At 37.0% G+C, this 14722-nt stretch overlaps 1 pseudogene; it reads left to right on the top strand.

Moving 5' to 3' along the window:
* The first annotated feature begins 10624 nt into the window (after window positions 1-10624).
* LOC103205272 lies at window positions 10625-11462 on the top strand (annotated as a pseudogene).
* Window positions 11463-14722: the final 3260 nt, after the last annotated feature.

Consider the following 14722-nt stretch of genomic DNA (forward strand, 5'->3'; position numbering starts at 1 on the left):
GCCAATCTTGATCTCATCAATTCCTACAACTGCATGAGTCACAAGAAGCCTCCAGCTTGATGTTTGATCCATGAACTTGGGATTTGCCAGCATCTACAACTGTGTGAGCCATTTCTTTAAGATAAATCTCTCTCTCTCTCTCTCTCTCTCTCTCTCTCTCTCTCTATATATATATATATATATATATAGCTTCACTGGTTTTGTTTCTCTAGAGAACCCAGACCAGGACAGTAGTCAAAGCACAGGCAGACATATAGATGGGGTTGTTCTTAGAACCAGTGAGATAATGTACATAGAATTCCTAGCACAGGACCCAACATTAGTAATTGCTCGATAACTTATTTCCATGATTATTATGATGATAATTCCTTGTGGGAAAGAAGATGGAGATATGGCTAGCACATCAGTAGCTCATGGAGGATCTTGTGGGTCATGACTTACCCTGAAGGCAACAAGGATGGATTCTGGGTGGGGAAGAGACATGCTAAGGTTTGGGTATAGAAAGGTCTTAGGATGACCATTTAATAGGTGGATATGAGAGGCAGATAGTGGAGACAGAAGGATATTGGAATATATAGATGTGGCCCAGGGAAGAAACACTAGAGGCAGTGAGGGCAGGAGATGGTTTTCAAGACATAATCCAAGGGAAAACAGACAGTGAGAGATTGTAGAAAAGAGGAAGACTCCTGCCCAAGTATTTGATTGGCAGTACCATTCCTAGGACAGAAAATAGGAAAAGAATTAATTCCTTTGGGATGTTCAGGTGGAGATATCCAAAAGATCACTGGAAATATACATAATTGAATTTAACTGATTATAGAACTAAGAAAAGTAGATATATAAACAGACATGCAAGCTCAACAGGTGTATGAAGGGGAATGGGACTACACTCACTAATAGTTGTGTGTGTGTATATATATCTGTGTGTGTGTGTGTGTATGCATATACACATATACACATAAACACATATACATACACACACACATATATATATACATATATATGCATATATATGTACAACAGAGTATATTTCTACATATGTATGCACTGCAAATAAATCCATAAATATTGTAGAAAATACAGGGGAGGAGTATGAAAACTTCTTAGCCATAAATGAACATCTTGAGAGAATGAGTCAGTGGGCTTGGGGGATCAGGATGATAGTCTCTAGGGGCGTCTAGGTCAACTGGAATAACAAAGCCCACAAAGACAATGCTCTACATCCTACTCTGGTGAGTAGCGGTACCTGGGGTCTCACAAGCTATTGAGCAGCCATCTATCTAGTGAGCAACCATTGGTCTGTCTATCTCCAGAGAAAAGAAGAATGAAGAAAATCAAAGACACAAGGAAACCATTAAACCATTAATCCAAAAGACTAAAGGATCACACAAACCACAACCTTCACAATCTTGAGAACAAAAGATCTAGGTGATGCCCAGCTACTACTGCTGACCTCTCAGTAAGGGAGGTCCTTACTCCTAAAGCAGGTCCTAGATAAAGGGAGAAAAATCTGGACCACAACTCAAAATAATAAAAAAGACCAGGCTTACTGATAGAGACTTGTGGAAGCCCAGAGACTATGCCCTTAGACACTTTTCAGTCTTGTTACTGAATTCACCTCTGTGGCTCAACTTTCTGTCGAACAATAGACTAGCCTTTAAGGTGAACCATAACATACGTAGAGACACACTCCTCAGAACAATCAACCATATGACATCAAAAGTGCAGCATTTGCCCAGGGATTGAGCTCAGAAGGCAGGAAGGAATAGGGAAATAGTGGGCACAGGGAGAGAGTAGAAAGAGTGTGCTATTGCATTGTGGAAATTGCAGTCAATGTCACAAAACAAAATGTGCATGAATTGTTAATGTAAAAGTAATTTGCTCCATAAACTTTAACTCAAATCACAATAAAATGTTAAAAAATATATGTTTATTTTAATAAGGAAAAGAAGGCTAGCTAATGCCTGTATTGTGACTATATTATGAGCATCAGAATCTGACCTTCCTACATTTCTGCACCGGTAAAGTTGGCTCTAAAAAAAACAAACTCATAGTCATAAAGTGGATTCTGTCTAAGAATGACTTAGGGACAGACGATAAATCTTTATAGAAGCAATTGCTTCATCTTTCTCCTGTAGAGCTGCTGGTGGGTTCAAACCACTGATCTTTTGGTTAGCATCCAAATGCCTTTACCACTAGCCAATAATAATTTGATAATTCTTTGAAATTATTATTTGCATTAATTGATGTCTTAATTGTTTTAGGTCTAGGGAAAAAGGTGAAAATTACTGCTGACATTTATATTCTAAAGACATAATTTGACTCAAAAACAGTCAGTGAAACTGTATCCTATCACAGTGGTATCAGTAAATCTGACTCTGTAATAAAATATTTGCTACACAAATCTTTTTTTTTTTTTTTTCATTTAATCTTTCAACTCCCACTGTATATAATCCTGGATAGAGGTAGTTTCATACAACTACAAAAGAAAATTTACTTTGAGTAGCATTATTTCTGCATTTTATTTGCCTCTGTAAAATATCAAAGGAATAATTTTTCATTGTTGGTTCAATTTTTCCCTGTGGGTTGTTTCTATAACTGCCCCCTAGGCTCTTATAAAGATTTTTTTTTTTTAATCAGCCTTGGCTGATATTTGGAAATTCTGTGATTTCTGTCACTTAAACCATGTCTATATGACAGCAAACAAATGTTTCAGCAGGAATAATTAATTGTCTCCTAGAGGAATGACAGCATCTACCGTCCAAGCAAAATCACTTCTTTGCATTTGCAAAAGCTGAAGGAAACATTCTTGGACCAAATGTTTTATAGCATTTCAATAATCAATATATAAAAATATTATATAACCTAACCATGAAGCTGATCAACCACATGCAGTATGTTAGGCTTTCTGGTACAGCTCACACTTACCACTTCTCTCAGCACCTTTCTGCAAACACTTCCCCTCTCCTACTCCAGAGCTTTATTATCTTCAGTACTAAAATCTACTCACAGCCTGAATTAATAATTTAAATAAGAACAAATATCATGAACTGTCTATTATTCTGACAGGATTAAAATTGCTTTGGTGATTCATTAATCAATTTATCAAGTATGGCATGGGATAGTGAATATACTAATTGAAAGTCAAGAAATAAGGCTTAATTGTTTAATGTCAAAAGCTCAGGGACAGATTTCAGGTAATTTGCTAGGAAACCTATTCACATGAGTTTTAAAATATAAGCACTTGATCTAGGTTAAACTAAAGACACTTTCCAATTATTTGGAAAGGGCTTCTCAGGCATACACTTCAATTTGGATTAAATAAGAAACTTAAATAAAGCTATTTGCCTGATTGTGAATAAAATTTTAATTAAAGTCTAGTTCAAAATTATAACAGTGAAAACAGCTTACCTTTATGCAAAAAAGGAAAGAAATGTCATTGTTAAAAACACACATTAAAAAGAAATCATGCCCTGAAAAGAAAGCAGTGTCTCTTACCTATTTTGAGTTCATAATTTGTTTTTAATATATACTTTTAGAGAAACAATTCTCTAAAAGTGTTGTTGCACTGTAGCATACATAAACATGATGTCTCTAAACTTTCAAACTGAGCAGAGAAATTTTTAAAATTTTCATCTTAACTTGGGATTACCCTTATTTCTATTAAAACATATAAGTAGGCAGAGGCAGGTGGGAAGCAGGCAGAAAGGAAGATACAATGCTTAGGAGACAGTGAGCTTCTGTTAAGGTTGATGGAAAAGTTTGGAAATAATTGATGGTGATAATGGAACAACATGATAAACATAATTAATGTCAGTGAACTATACATTTGAGGACTACAGAAAAAGCAAAGATTTTGTTACCTATATATTTACAATTTTTTTTAAAGAGTGAGGGAAAAAAAAAAAAAAACACGCATAGGACCTACATATACATGGGCAATTTAATATAGTTTGATATTTTTTCCTCAACTTTAGTCTAGGAAATGAGAATATGAGCAGGCAGACATGGAGTACTTTGAAGTTTAAGGCAGTAGCTTTAAAATATAAAATCCTAAATGCTTTTAATAGTAACTTCTACTGAGAATAACTTCCACAGTTCCAGTTTAAATTCAGATATATTTTTGCAAATCAAACCTCACATTTTCACCTGCCTTCTAGGCCTTTCCACCAGATATATTACGAGCAATTTCAACCAGTGTCATACTGAACTTTTAATACAGATCCTCCAACAGGGCCTTCCCCTAATCTCTTCTTTCTATCGTATTTCTGCTAATTTTATCAACCTCTCAATCATTGAGCATCATTTTCATGATTCAGTTCATTGTTGAATGTTAAGTAAAAAAGTAACTTATAGAACTTGAATGAATTATGATTTCATTCATGTATGTTTTAAAACATTTACATTAGAATATAAAATATTGCAGATATAGTAATAGAAAAAATGGATAATATGCATCAAGTTCAAGATAGTGATTTCTACTGGGAGGGTGGTGAATGATGCAATCTTTAGTTTTATTTTATGTTTAGTTCTTCATTTTAAAGATTAAAAAATAAAACTACCAAATTTTTAGAATTAGTTTTGTGTGATAAGAATATAGATTCCTAATAGATTATTTTTTATTTACTCTTTAAAATTATTTATCCAAATGGTAAATACATAAATAAATAATGATAAAAAGAAGAAGATAAATATACCCAAAGAAGAAAAAAAAAAGGAACAGAAGGTTGGGAGAAGATGATCAACTTATGAGAAAGTGCCAAAGGGGCAGAGAGGCACCATCTTCTGACCTCCTCTAACCCCACAAGAGAAAGACAGAATCACCATCAGTAGCTCAAGGCCTATTCACGTGAGGCAAGACGTACTGCCTCCTTCTAGCCTTTTCACCAACCCTGACACCAACTGTTCCTCCCACAGCACCCACTACCTCTCTGCTGGGTTCAATAATTGGCTGCAATGACCATACAGAACTCATAGATTACGGGATTTATTAGGGAAGCAACAGGCTACAATTCAAGTTCAGAAAAATGCTCATTCTCTCTCAGCCTGTTGTCTTTCAGCTGACAGTCTCCTTCAGTCTGTCTCAGCAGTGCATGTCTCTTGCATCTCTCAGTCTGAGCGAGAGAGCCCTTCTGCCTCTAGCAGAGCTCCTTTTTGAGCCTGGCGGAGAGCCCAAACTAACTAATCCCAACATCAGAATTCCATACACCTGAGAGAGAATGAACTTCCCAGGTAATTACTTTGTGGTACTACCAACAGAAATACCCCAGGTGGAAAACTTTAACACTCAGGATCTATTCAGTTGCTCACAGCAAATTCCACCACAGAGTTTACAAAGACTTATGGTAGAAAACTCACACTATGTAATTCCTACACTGCAGAAAGTTAGTACCCAAAGTTTATGGCAAAAGTCTCTTCACTGTATACACCAAACAGTTGTCAAATTTGTTCTCTGTAATATATTTGATGTTTGCATGTTTTCATCATTCCCACTAGTGCCCTTCTGTTTTCCAGCTTCATTATCTCTCTTGTCTGACAGTGACATGAAGTCTTCCAATGGGTCAACTTGGTTGCAATCTCTCTGCTATGGAATACAATCTTTATGTAATGTCAGATTAGACTTTTACGTGTTCTATGAGCCCCTATTGCAAACACAATGAACACCTTATTTTTAACTCAATGTTCAAGGCCTCTGGTGATTTGGCACAAGCCTCCCTTTACTTCCTTTTGTTTCTCCCACCAGCATTCTGTTTACAACACTGCTGTCTAACTTCATTACCTATTTTTTGTTCTTTCTCCTTTTAGTTATCCAGTATCCTCAAACACGGATGCCTTGCTGTATATCCCTAACCACTTCTTACATTTGAAGGCTCAAATGCCATCTCTTCTATAGAACATTTTCCAGTTCCAAATAATAGAGTATCTCTATCTCCTGATTTTCTGCAAAAATAATCTATGCATTTGGTGCATATCAGTTTCTGCTTCATAGTATCATTGACAATGTACATATATATATTTTTTTTTCTGAAATGTAAACTTGGAAGATGATTTCTATGTACATTTATTTGCATATTCCCCAAAGTGCACATTATAATGTATTATACTTATGGAACTGTCAATAAATTTATGTTAATTATCCAGAATATCATTAATATCACATGCAAGTAAAATCTTATCAAAGATCATTCAAGAACAGTTGCAGCAGTATATTGACAGAGAGCTTCCAGAAATGCAAGCTGGAATCAGAAGAGGACATGGAACAAGGGATATCATTGCTGATGTCAGATGGATCTTGGCTCAAAGCAAAAAATACCAGAAAGATGTTTTCTTATGTTTTATTGACTTTGCCAAAGCATTTGATTGTGTGGATCATGACAAATTGTAGATAACTTTGAGAAGAATGGGAATTCCAGAACAGTTGATTGTACATATATCAGGAGGCTGTTGTATGAACAGAACAAGGGGATATGCATGGATCAAAATCAAGAAGGGAGTGCATCAATGTTGTATCCTTTCACCATACTTATTCAACTTGTATGCTGAGCAAATAATCTGAGAAGCTAGAAGATATGAAGAAGAACATGGCATCAGGATTGGAGGAAGACTCATTAACAACCTGCAATACACAGATGACACAACTTTGCTTGCTGAAAGTGAGGATGACTTGAAGCACTTACTGATGAAGATTAAATACCACAGTCTGGAGTATGGATTATTCCTCAATTATCATTATAAAAAAAAAAAAAATCCTCACAACTGGACCAATAAACAGCTTTCTGGTGGATGGAGAAAAGATTGAAGTTGTTAAGGATTTAATATTACTTGACTCTATAATCAACACTAATGGAAGCAGCAGTCAAGACATCAGATGATGTATTGCACTGGGAAAATCTGCTGCAAAGGACCTCTTTGAAGGGATGAGGAGCAAGGATATCTCCTTGAAGACTAAGGTACGCCTGACCCAAGTCATGGTATTTTCAATTACCTCTTATGCATGTGAGAGCTGGACAATAAATAAGGAAGACTGAATAAGAGTTGATGCTTTTGAGGTGTGGTGTTGGAGAAGAATGTTAAGAGTACCATGGTCTGCTAAAAGGACTAAAAAATCTGTCCTGGAGGAAGTGCAGCCAGAATGATCCTTGGAAGCCAGAATGGCCAGACTTTGTCTCACCTACTTTGGTCACATTGTCAGAAAAATATCCCTGGAGTCTATCCCTGGGGAAGGATATCGTGTAAAGTGGAGAATCAACGTACAAGGTGAAGACACTCAATGAGATGGGTAGACAGAGGCTACAATGATGAGCTCAGGTATAGCAAAGATCATGAGACTGGCACAGGACTGGGCAGAGTTTTTTTTCCGCTGTGTGTAGAACTCACTATGAGTCAGAGACGACTCAATGGCACCTAACAACAGTCAATTAACCACAGGTGTCAGAAAATGTTTGTAGAATCAGCACATGTTTTGTCATTTATAATACCCCTTCCCAGGAAAATTCAAGTAAAATGTTAAGTCCTGGACACCGATAGAAGTCACTCTCTATGCTTTCATATAATAAATTCATCTCTTTGGAATATTTTCATCATTTTCTGCTCATCAATGTCAGCAACACCTTCCTTGCCAATAACTAGAAATACTCAATGACAGAAAAATTAAATGAAGAGAGTGGGAAAGTGTCAACAACATTCTTCCAAGAGCTTCTTTAACCACCATGCAATTTTTCCTTAGTGCTCTTATAGATCATTGACTTTTCATTCTGTAAGTAATGGTGTGTTGCAAGATTTGCCAAGCCAAAACTTCCACCTAACCACGTTATGGTTTGATATAAAATAAAAACATTGTTTACCCAATAATTACATTGATCTTTTAATAGTCTCCAGTCCCTTTCGTAATTAAAAAAAAAAAAAAATGTTGCTGAAAAGTAAAGTGTTAGTCCATGAACACAGAAGAGTGAGAGTACCTGCTTATTCTTTCCACGTGTACTCATCAAGTTACTTTAAAAAGGTAATTTAACTTAGCCATAATATCTCAAGTTCACTATCTGAGAAATAAAGCAACACTTAATTCACTTCTCTTCCAGAATAGTGTCAGTAAATGCACTCTCTTAACCTAAATAGTTTTAGGTTTTGCAAGGAACTATTTTGTGTGTATGACCAAGTTTTATCATTACAACATCATGAATTAAGTAGGAAAGAAATGACATTGACAAATGAGGAAGCTCACAAAAAGAAAGCTTAACTGGCTTGCCTAAGTTCATTAGCTGTAGCAGGGTCAAAAGAGAATACTGCTTGTCTCACATCTAAACACAAATCCCAGTGTCCTCTCAGCCTTTTTGCTCTCTTTCTCTTTTGTATGTCAACTTGTCACTAGAAAATAAACTCTTTAACAGCTGAGATCACGTTTTTCTCTGTTTATTCCCAAAAGCATAAGGCACATAGAAGGATTCAATAAATGAATTTATTTATTATACTAAGTAAAAAAAATACAATCTCCAATCCTCCCAACGTCTTTCTGCCATATCACCCCCATTTGAGTAGGGATACTAAATGCTTCCCTGGAAGCTAACACAGAAACCCAGTATCCATCCTACAGATATCATTTCAAAAATATGGGAAGAGAAATTTCACAAAGAGGCATATATAATGAAATACTTATTTTTGCTCTTTCTTGTATAAAAAATGAGATATTTATTTATTAAAGAAATTTATTTTAAAATTATCTATAAAAATATAAAAAATGCAATAAATGTCATCTTCAGTTCCATTACACAGAGATACATTTTTAGTGTATATATATATATATATATATATATACATACACATACATGGAGATTTTTTATTGACAACAATAAACCTACAGTTAAAGTGAGTAGTTGAAAATTTTCTGTAGAATCTTTTTTTTTTCCTGTAATGTAGTAGAATATATATTATGTAAACTCTCCCAAATGTATTCTCTTCATATGAATGCAAATGTTGGATAATGAAAAAGGAAGACAGAAGAAAAATTGATGCATTCAAACTGTGGTGCTGGTGAAGAATACTGAATATATTTTGGACAGTCAAAAGAACAGAAAAATCAGTCCTGGAAGAAGCCCAACCAGAGGCTGGCTGTTCCTTAGAAGGAAAGGTGGAAAGATTTTTATTTGCTTCCTTTGCAGAAAGCATCAGGAGTGACCAACAGCTCAAAAAGGACCTCCTGTTTGCTAAAGTACAAGGTCAAGAAATGTGAGGGAAACTCTTAATAAGATGAAGTGACATAATAGCCACCACAATGAACTCCAACCTACCAATGATCATGAACAATGGGCAGGACTGGGCAAAGTTTTGTTCTGCTATATATACTATGGTCATTGTGAGTAAGAGTCAATTTGATGACAACTACGAACAACAACAAATGAAACACTGAAAAATGAATAAGTCTAAAAGTATCTTTGTAAACTCATAGTTAATCTTGCAAAAACAAGAAAAAACAGTAACTTAGAGCACAAATTCAAAGCATAAGCAATATCAAAACTGGTAGCTGACCTGACATTGCTGGTTGATCTCCAATAGCATGGAAATTTCAGTATCAATAGCCACAAGGACATCAGAAGAAAAACTTTAGGTTCACGTAAGTTTAGGTACTAAGATCCCTGAATAAGGCAAGAAGCATTCAGTGAAGTAATCGACTAGAAAAAAGGAAAATAAATAAACTATTTAAAAAGACAAGAAAACATGCTGTTGTAGGCCTTGGAACTAGGAAGAATATAAAAATTCTTCCAAAATATTTGTAATCATGTTGTTGTTAGCTGTCATCAAGTCAGTCCCAGCAGAGAGGACCAAAACACTGCCTGGTCCTGTGCCATGACCATGATCAGTTGTAGGTTGGACGGTGTGATCCATAGGATTTCCATTGCCTGATTTTTTTTCAGAAGTAGGGCCACCAGGTCTTTCTCCTTTGTCCACCATGGTCTGGAAGCTTCAGTAAAACCTTCTCAGCCTCATGGTAACACACAAACATCCACTGACACACGGATGATGTTGCATATGAGGTTCATTGGCTGGGAATTGAATTCATGTGCAGGTTTGTAACCATAGACTGGTACTTACTCATGTTTGTTCAGATTCACACTTTAAGTCAAGAAAATATTTTAAGTGATCATATTTGATAATGCCCTCAAATAACTGATAGAAGCAGATGCAAATGTTCTAATAGAAGATGAATGATAGCATTTCTTGGGGTGGAGGATAGTACTTCTTCAACACAGGTTTAATGGAGTATTCAGAAATTAAGAATAAGGAAATACAAGCTTACAACAACAACCAATCCCAAACAACCTTGATTAAATTTCAACAGAATATATGTTACCAAAACCAGCACCCTCCCACTCTCAGCATTTCAAAATTATACATTTGAGATACAAAATGCAAAATACATTTGTTAACATTTTTGAACAACCAAGATGAACATGATGAGTTTAAAAAACCTATTAAATAAAAAGAAAGCTTGAAAATATCATGACTATAATGATTTAAATTGGAAATCCAAGAAAGATTGAAGAGATATATGAAACAGTTCAACACAATTAGTGAACTGTAAGAACTTAAAAAATTATCCAGAGCCTTCCGGTTATGTAACCCTAGCAAGATGGTGGTGCCCAGGGCACCCCTGTGCCTTGTAGCCCCCGTATAGAACAGGGGTGCCAAGGATGTGTGTGGCTTGAGCAGGATGGTGGCCTCCAAGGGCAAACAGAGGAAGAGAAGGACAGTGTTCCAGTTCCTGTCTGATCACTTCTACGATGTGCAGGCTCCGAGGGAGTACTTGTTCCGAAAACAGGTGTGGAAGATAACACCAGGAAAATAGATCTTTCACCTACATCCAGAAGCAATATGGCCCGTACATCACAGGTGCCCTTTTCATCCTGAAGCAGGGAGGCACGGTCAAGTCTTAGGGCCAGGAGTGAAGCAGGCCAAATAGGCGTGATCATTTCTTTCTCGACTTCTTGAAGTTCCAGGTGGTACCTGTAGAGGGGGCGGATGTCAGTGACTGTACCCTCAACTACAAAAGCCTGGACAACCTCGTGGCCCTGGAGCTCTGGTCCCTCTGGCTGCAGCGCTGCCCCAACGTGAATGACTGGTGTCTCAGACGCCTCCACCAGCTGGCTGAGTCTCTGCAGGAGCTCTTGCTGGCCTGATGCCCCCGCATCTCCAAATTGGGCCTGGCCTGCCTCCACTTCCAGAACCTCCACAGCCTGGACATCTCAGTCCTCCCTGCCGTGTCCAACCCCGGCCTCACTTGGATCTTTGTGGAGGAGATACTGTCCAACTGTGAGGATTTGGGGGCTGACTGGGCCCAGGGCTTGAAGTTGGCACCAGAGGAGCAGCCTCAGGATACAGCCAGCTCTGTCACCCTTAACCTTCAGGCCCTCCCCATGCTGCCAGATAAACTCCAGGCTCTGCTCAGCATGATTCATTGCAGCCAATAAACAAGAGACTGAGGTGGGATAACAGAAAGGCACTTCTATTTCTTTGGCCAAGGAAGGGAACAGTAGGCCTACTGCCTCCAAGACTGCTCCAAGGAAGGATCCTTTAAACTTAAATACAGTTTACAAAATAGGAAGTCATACAAAATCATGGGCATATATACAGGTGTAGTTAAGGTAACATACCTCTCCAAATGTAAAGAAAAATGGTGTCTAAACTCCACCCAGAGGTGGAAAGGTTAATATTCTTGAGGTACTTCATGACCTAAAGGTCACCTAGGGTACTAAGTTGTGTGCCAAACCAACTCAGGCTGGTTTTGGCTAGTCCAGGGAGGTTGGTATAAATTGGATGGGGTGGGAGGGCAATGGCTCACTTAGCGTTCTTATTTTATCTTATAGGGCCAGTATGCTCTGTCTTATCCACAGAGGCTAGATCTCCACAGGTCATGTGGAGTGGCCAACCACTTGCTCTCCACAGCCCTGGGCTTTGGCTTAGGTTAGCCTCCTTCAGGACAGAGAGAGGGGAATGATGGGACATGGCTCATCCTGCAGAGGAGGAAAGGAGAGCAGAGTAGTCATGTAGTCCAGAGGGATATTATTTCCTGCCTTGGGGGTGCATGCATTGGCTGGCTGCACCCTTGGCTGAAGGTCACAGCTCCTGTTAAGCAGCCCTCTCTAGACACCTCTCTCCTTCCCAAGTTCTAATAACCTCTCTTCTTCCTGCCTCCTCCACCCTAGGGGAAGTGAAGACTCCCCACTAAGTAGCCCCCTGGGGCTGTACTCTTCTTTATGGTTGCTCTACAGCGTGACTACACTTTTATCAAGAGACCCTTCTCAAATTCCCTTTATTTGTGTCTGCTGTTTCTTCCAGGGACCCTGACTGACACAGAACAGTTCTATCCTGGGCAGGACCATCAGCTCAGTTCATTGCAGGGTGTATAGCATCCCTTGCCCACACTCACTAAATGCCAGTAGCATCCCTTAGCCCCATGGCTAGTGATTTATTATTGACTCTCACCTCTGAATTCAACTCTTTTCTCTGGATCTGAGCCCTTGAAATATTTTTCCTTTGCCAACTGTTGTTGTTGTTGTTGTTATGTGCCATCAAGTTGGACTGACTCATAGCAACCCCTCCTTGGGTTACCGAAGCAGGATCATTACGGAAGTAGATTGCCCAACCTTCCTTCCGAGGAGTGGCTGATGGGTTTGAACCACCAGCCTTCTGATTAGCAGTCAAGTGCCTTAGGCACTATGCTACCAGCTTTGTCAGTAGAGAGCACTCGAGAGACATTACACACAAAAAGGCTTTTGCTTCCTGGTTCCGAAGTTTGCTTATGTGGTATCAGGAGGCCCTACAGCACATGAACTTTTCCCTGTGCCCAGCTCCTGTGAATTCTTCAACACCTGGCTCTTTAAGTCTAGGGGGCCAACAGCTTCCCCCAGCTCACCCATTGGTTTCATAGAGGGGCCTCCCTGTGAACAACTCTTCTACACCCCAGATAGCAGATTTCCAGTAAATTCCAAGGCATTTTACTATCCAGTCCACTATTATCTTTCCATTAAACTTACCCTCTTAAAAAAAAAAAAAAAGAACAAAAAATTATCCAGAATAAAGACTGAAGCATTAGCACATTTAAAAGATGAACTATAAAATTTGGAAGATAAAGTGAGAATGCCTAACAAATGAGGGAAAGTAAATATCTTACAGGTAATGGCTAATATTTTTTAGTTGATGAGAAAAAAACTTGCTTAAAGTCAGCAAACACAATGAATCCACAGGGGGTAAATAAATACAAATCTACATATCATGTTATATCTAAACACCAAAGACAGAAAGGAAACATTAAAAGTAGTCAAAAGCAAAAAAAAAAAAAAAAAAAAAAAAAGAAAAAAAAATACCTAGAAAGAGATAAATGCTTAGTTCTCAATAACAAAAACAGAAATGAGAAGAAAATGAAATAATGTCTTCAAAGTGTCAAGAGAAAATAATCTTTGAAAAAAATGTTTCAAAAAGGGGGTATCTCTCCCCTGCACTATCATAAAAGTACAAGCATAGGACCCAACTTTCAAAGAGGTAAAATAATGGTTTATGCTATTCTTTGTGGTGGGGGATCTCAATGGAAAACATTTTACCAACAGTTTGAATTTTACATTGCAAAATACTTCCCAATATTTTTTAAAACAAATATAAGCTTCAGATCACATACCTATTCCACATTAGATTATTATCCTAACACTTTATATTTAACTTTATTTACATACATTTACATTTAATTTCATCATTATATGATTTCTTAGTTATGTTTAGGCTTAAGATATTATTATAGGTCCAAAATACATGATTATATGATTTACATTCCCAGTAGAGTATACTTTATTTACATGAACAAATGATAATTTTATTCTAATATGAAACTACATCAAGAATTTAAATTTAATCCAATTTTAATATAATTCTTCATAAAATTTGAATTCATTTTAAATACATGTGTATTTGATATGTCAGTAAATATGAAGTTATTTAGACGTTTCTGTTCCAATTAACATTTAAGTTACCTGAGTAGTCTCCTCTGTATCTCCAATGTCAAGAACACTCTCTGGCTCACAATAGGTATTTAGTAACTTATTAATTAAAATATTAGATAAATCATATTGAAGTTGTTTGCATTTATCTATTATTCTAATAAATTTTAATAACCTAGTCTAAGAGGTTTTTTTGTTTTTTGTTTTTTTTTTTAAACCTAGTCTAAGATAAGGACTTCTGTTGGCATAATGGCAGGCATTTGGCTGCTAACCAGAAGGTCAGTGGTTCAAACCCGTTAGCTACTCCATGGGAAGAAGATGACACAATCTAATTCCATAAAGATTTACATCCTTGGAAAGCAAGAGGGGGTTGCTATGAGTCAGAATTGACTTGATGACAATGAGTTTTAGTCTAAGATACCATTCCAAGCCAAATTTATCATATATAGTTTAAAGTATTACATATACTTTATAAGAATATGAGCTTTATTCTAAACCAAGAAAAACAACACTTCCATTGTTCTCTGAGTAAGGCAGACACAGCAATTGTTTTTGCTCATGCTCCAAATAAAACAAAGTAGTTATTTGAAAATTCCTGTTAAATTTGATATGCAAGAGTTTCTAGATGTATGCCCCTTTTTTCATGGCTTCGGTCCTTTCATTTTTTAAGGAAAATATTTAGCTTTTTTTGTTTTCCTTTTTATATTGAGTTAGTAAGTAGAACAGCCTTTCAAAGTCAA

This window comes from Orycteropus afer, unplaced genomic scaffold (genome assembly GCF_000298275.1).
Source record: "Orycteropus afer afer isolate SDZICR_OR568_19922 unplaced genomic scaffold, OryAfe1.0 scaffold00276, whole genome shotgun sequence".
Taxonomy (NCBI): domain Eukaryota; kingdom Metazoa; phylum Chordata; class Mammalia; order Tubulidentata; family Orycteropodidae; genus Orycteropus; species Orycteropus afer.